The following is a 6,162-nucleotide window of genomic DNA, read 5'->3' on the forward strand; positions in this document are numbered from 1 at the left end:
AATTCTGAAGCTGAGACAGCCTTTCTAGAGCTCAAGCACTGCTTCACGTCTGCTCCTGTCTTGTCCATCCCTGACCCCGAATTGCCCTTTACTGTTGAGGGGGATGCTTCGGATGTTGGCATTGGAGCCGTTCTCTCCCAGAGAGGAAAGAATGACAGGCTGCTCCCATGTGCATATTTGTCCCATCGTCTCAGCCCTACTGAGAGGAATTCCCACGTGGGGGACCGGGAATTGTTGGCTGTTAAATTAGCCCTGGAGGAGTGGAGGCACTGGCTTGAGGGGGCCAAACATCCATTCCAGGTGCTAACTGATCACAAGAACCTAGAGTACATCCAGCAGGCCAAGCGTCTGAACCCCCGCCAGGCTCGGTGGTCACTTTTTTTTCAACCGGTTTGACTTTATCCTCTCTTTTCGACCGGGGTCTAAGAACCTTAAGCCTGATACAGGCTTGTCCGGAGATGTCCGGAGATGCCCCATGCCCAATTATTCCTGCAGCCAGAATCATTGCCCCAGTGCGTTGGGCTTTGGAGACCACAATACGTCAGGCCCAAACATGAGAACCAGATCCTGGAGGAGGCCCTGAGAACCGTTTGTACGTCCCTAAGTCTGTTCGAGCTCAGGTTCTCCAGTGGGCTCACACGTCCTTGTTTGCCTGTCATCCTGGGATCTCACGCACACTCGAGTTTCTGCAAAGGCGCTTTTGGTGGCCTACAGTTAAGTCTGACGTTACAGTCTTTGTCAAAGCCTGCCCCGTGTGTAATCAGAGCAAGACGTCACACCTTCCCCTCAAGGTCTCCTATACCCCCTTCCCATCCCTCATCGTCCTTGGTCACATCTCTCACTTGATTTTTTAACTGGTCTTCCCCCGTCTCAAGGCAATACTACGATATTCATAATTGTTGACCGCTTCTCCAAGGCCGCCCGGTTCATTCCCCTGCCCAAACTCCCCTCCGCCAAAGAGACTGCTGAGCTCATCACCACCCACATATTTCAAGTGTTTGGCATCCCTCTAGACATCGTGTCTGACCGGGGACCTCAGTTTTCGTCCAGGTTTTGGCGAGCCTTCTGTCAGTCTCTGGGGACTAAGGTTAGTTTATCATCAGGCTTTCACCCAGAATCCAACGGACAGACTGAAAGGGTCAACCAGGATCTCGAGTCTACCCTGAGATGCATGGTAGGCAGCAACCCCTCACCCTGGTCCTCTTACCTGATTTGGGCGGAGTATGCACACAATACCCTTCGCTCATCATTTACCGGCCGTTCACCTTTTGAGTGCCAGTTTGGCTATACCCCTACTCTCTTCCCTGGGCAAGAAACTGAAGTGGCTGTGCCCTCTGTCCAAACTCATATTATGCGCTGTAGACGGATCTGGAGAACTGTTCGAGCTAAACTTCTCCGGACCTCTGGTCAGCACCAGATCCAGGCTAACCGGACGCAGACCAGCACCTTTGCGTGTTGGTCAACGGGTCTGGCTTTCCACTAGGAACCTTCTGCTCAGGGTGGAGTCCCGCAAGCTGAGTCAGAAGTTTGTTGGGCCCTTCAAGATAGCTAGGAAAGTAAACCCCGTCACTTATCGTTTAACTTTACCCCGTTCACTTAAGATTGATCCCACTTTTCATGTGTCTCTACTAAAGCCTGTTTTGTGCTCTCCTTTTGTTGCCCCAGGTAAAGCTCCTCCTCCTCCTCGGGTCATTGGGGGTTGGCCTACGTTTACAGTCCACAGGATACTGGACGTTCGTCAAGTTCGGGGGTCCCGGCAGTATCTTGTGGACTGGGAGGGCTATGGTCCTGAGGAGCGCTCCTGGGTTCCCGCCAGAGACATCCTGGATCCCGAGTTGATTCGGGAGTTTAGAGCACAAAAAGGGGGCTGTACTGGAGGGAACGTCAGTAGCCGTTCCTAGGAGGGGGTCACTTGATGGCGCTGTTTTCCCTGAGTCTCATTGTCTCTGCCAATTAGGATTATTTAGTTCCAGCCCTGACTAGTTTTTGATTCCCTATTTATGTGGTCCTCTCTTTGTCACTCTTGCTGGATTATTGAACTATGCTTGTGCCTCTGGCTCCTCTGTAGGTTTTTGAGACTTTTGTTTCTCTGTGTTCTGTTGTAATTTTTACAACCAATGCAACTTTGTAACTCTAAAAATGAAAAAAAGATTTTGTTTTGACATTATGCATCTAATAAAACAGGGACAGAAATATAACAGTAAAACAAAAACAAGTTTTTGTTTGCAAAAACAAGTTTTTGTTTGATTAAACGTGCTTACCTGTTATTTTGGAGATATATATTTGATTTACTTGACACACGCTGTGTGACGAGAGAAACGAGACGTGCACAGAATTGCAAACAACCAACCCCGGAGTGTGCTTTATCAAGCAAAAAAGCGTGAAAGGTGCAACCGCAAGTGGGGAAAGTGTCCAAACTCCTGGGTGCTCCTCTTCCGTGTGATGTGGTTTTGGGTGAGGTTTCCGTATCGGCAAAGGTGCTTGTGTCTGTTTAGGAGAGAAAAAACAGGTAGCGTCGTTAGTCTGCATTAGTCATACGAGACTGCATTCCTTCCTTTAGAGCTTTCTGAGGAAAATGGGCTGCAATGTCTCAAAGTGGACATGCAGCAGTCTCTCTCATAGAGGTCAGCAAGATCGCTCATCCGGTCGTGCCCTGGCATTAAAATTGGGTGTGATATGCTGTAACCATCAGTAAAGTCAAAGTCTGCTTTATTGTCAATTCTGCCACATGTAAAGTACATACATATAGCGGATTGAAATTGCATTACTCTCAGACCTTCGGAGCACACAGATAACACATTTTATATATATATATACGTGCGTGTGTGTGTACTATATATTTTTATATATATATATTTACAAGCAGGACTATTTAAAAAGAATAAGATAGATAATGGTAGATAGAGTGCAGTACATTGGAATATACAACAGTTATGACATAATCCAGCTAAATTAAATTCTCTTGTGGTTTGATATCATTCATAATATTCATTCAGTTTTACAGGTGTATGGAGTCCTTTTTGCAGAGGACTGGTCTGGTTCTCATGGTTTTAGCTGAGGATTTGTGCAGATGGTCATCTAGTTACAAACTCTTCACAGGCGATTTGTCTTTAAGACTCTTCTAGTTTTCAGTGCTGTTGTGGTCACCTCCTAGTTGGAATTAGGATTGCATCCAGGTGACTAATGTGATCATCTGGACTGGATTTGGACCGGATCGGGTGCCTACAGTGGTCATCTGGACTGGATACAAACTGGATCAAAAGATGTCAAAAGAATGAATATGGAGAACCATAAGGCTATTCTGTGTAAAACTGGGGAAGGTAACAGATTTTTTTAGCCTGTTACCGTGCATCGTGAGATATGGTGACCTGCTGTAGGACTATCACTGTTCTCATCACAGCTAGATGCTCTTCAGGATAAGACATAGAAGGCATTAAATGTCAAAAGATTGAATATGGAGAACCATAAGGCTATTCTGTGTAAAACAGGGGAAGGTAACAGATTTTTTTAGCCTGTTACTGTGCATCGTGAGATATGGTGACCTGCTGTAGGACTACAAGGTTACTCTGTACATTATGAACATATAATTTTATAATATTATGTAGAGCTGCACGATTAATCGTTAAAAGATCCTGATCTCGATTCGAACACCAGACGATCTCATTAATGAAAATCAAAGATTCGCATGTGTCTATTAACTTACACCTCGGATTAAAATCATAATGCTTCAATATGCTGTTGCTCCCACAGAAGTTAAAATTATTATTATAAGGTATGTAACGACATCACAAACAGTCTTTTAAAAACACACACTATAATTATTTCTGTGTCAAATGATCACAGAAGTTTTGCGATTAAAGCAGAGAGTTGCCACCTCACACGCATGAGACTCGTTTACAAACTTCTACTCTCCCAAATAAATTTCACACCAAATAACAGACCAATTTATTTATACTTTTTAGGAAGTACATTTTTTGCATTTAAAGTAAAAAAAATTAAGAAACACTTTAGTTTACTAATGGAATTTGTGGTTAAACATTTCTCACCATAGTTACTGTAGGTTAACCATGAAATATGTAATAATTTTGAAGCAAAGTCCTACATATTACTTACCTAAATAAACCATTTATTGTCAGAACCTCTATTAAATTATGTATGACTTTTAGTCATCATTCAGAATCGTAAAAGAATCACGATCTCTATGTGTAACAAAATAATCGGGATCCTCAATTTATCCAGAATCATGCAGTTCTAATGTTATGTTCTTATGTATATTTTAAAGCATATAATGCATGTTTTTATAACACAAAACTAATTTATGTTCAATGTTTCTTAAATGGACAATGTTTTGAATTGTCGTGATGAAAAGAAATGTACAGGGACATTCTGGATAAAAATCTGCTGCCCTCTACCAGAAGGCTGAAAATGAAAAGAACATTTCAGCAAGACAATGATCCCAAACACAAGGCCAAGGACACAATGAATTGGTTTCAAAGAAAGAAAAATCAAGTTTCTTGAATGGCCCAGTCAATCACCTGACCTATATCCCATAGAAATTCTATGGAGAGAACTGAAGATCAAAGTTCATAAAAGAGGCCCAAGGAACCTTCAAGATTTAAAGACCATTTGTGTGGAAGAATGGGCCAGAAAGAATCACTCCTGAGCAACGCAGACGACTGGTCTCTCCATACAAGAGGCGTCTAGAAACTGTAATCACCAACAAAGGCTTTTCTACAGAGTATTAAATAAAATGTGTTCAATACTTATTCCCTGTGTCATTTCAGTTTATTTATTATGCCTGAACTTGTATACACGCATATATATATATATATATATATACACAGTGGGTACAGAATGTATTCAGACCCCCTTAATTTTTTCACTCTTTGTTATATTGCAGCCATTTGCTAAAATCATATAAGTTCCTTTTTTCCCCTAAATGTACACACAGCACCCCATATTGACAGAAAAACACAGAATGTATGACATTTTTGCAGATTTATTAAAAAAGAAAAACAGAAATATCACATGGTCCTAGGTATTCAGACCCTTTGCTGTGACACTCATATAATTAACTCAGGTGCTGTCCATTTCTTCTGATCATCCTTGAGATGGTTCTACACCTTCATTTGAGTCCAGCTGTGTTTGATTATACTGATTGGACTTGATTAGGAAAGCCACACACCTTACAGCTTACAGTGCATGTCAGAGCAAATGAGAATCATGAGGTCAAAGGAATTGCCCGAAGAGCTCAGAGACAGAATTGTGGAAAGGCACAGATCTGGCCAAGGTTACAAAAATTTGCTATACTTAAGGTTCCTGAGAGCACAGTGGCCTCTATAATCCTTAAATGGAAGACGTTTGGGACGACCAGATCCCTTAAAGAAAGAAGAAGGTAAAGAAGAACCCAAAGATCACTGTGGCTGAGCTCCAGAGATGCATTCGGGAGATGGGAGAAAGTTTTTAGAAAGTCAACCATCACCACAGCCCTCCACCAGTCGGGGCTTTATGGCAGAGCTTGGCCCGACGGGATCCTCTCCTCAGTGCAAGACACATGAAATCCAGCATGGAGTGCGGTAAAGAACACCTGAAGGACTCCAAGATGGTGACAAATCATCAGTTTGTTGCATCTTAAGAATCGCCTTAAGTGTAATTGATTATGTGTCTTATTGAGTCTAACGCAGTTTCGTTTCCATTCTATGCGTCCGCTGAGTCACGTGCTGTTAGTTTGCGTTTGTTTCGCGTGTTATTGGAAGATATTGGAAGGCGTGTCCTGCTGAATTCAATTTTGTGATTTAAACGGGTATATAAGTGCGATTAATCACCGCGTGCAGCGGTCGCGTGCTGCCCTCATCGCGTGAAGACCGAAGAGAGTAAAGACCATCAACTCGGTCAGGGTATATTCTGGCAAACTGTTTCCCGATCACGTTTTTCAATCGGCAAAGCAGTTTGTAGCACACGCCGTTTACTATGGAAGCATATGTGGTGCAAATTCAATTTGCAATGTAATATTCAAAATGGCAATGTATTTCTGTATTTAAATTTATATTTTCCATTACTCCACATGTGCAAAGTTTGGTGCAGAAGGAAAATGAAAATGAAATTATATTATTTACATTTGCCATTTTCAACAGCAGTCTTAATGTGTAATGTGCATACTTT

The sequence above is a fragment of the Triplophysa dalaica genome, chromosome 1 (assembly GCF_015846415.1).
Source record: "Triplophysa dalaica isolate WHDGS20190420 chromosome 1, ASM1584641v1, whole genome shotgun sequence".
NCBI classification, from domain to species: Eukaryota; Metazoa; Chordata; class Actinopteri; order Cypriniformes; family Nemacheilidae; genus Triplophysa; species Triplophysa dalaica.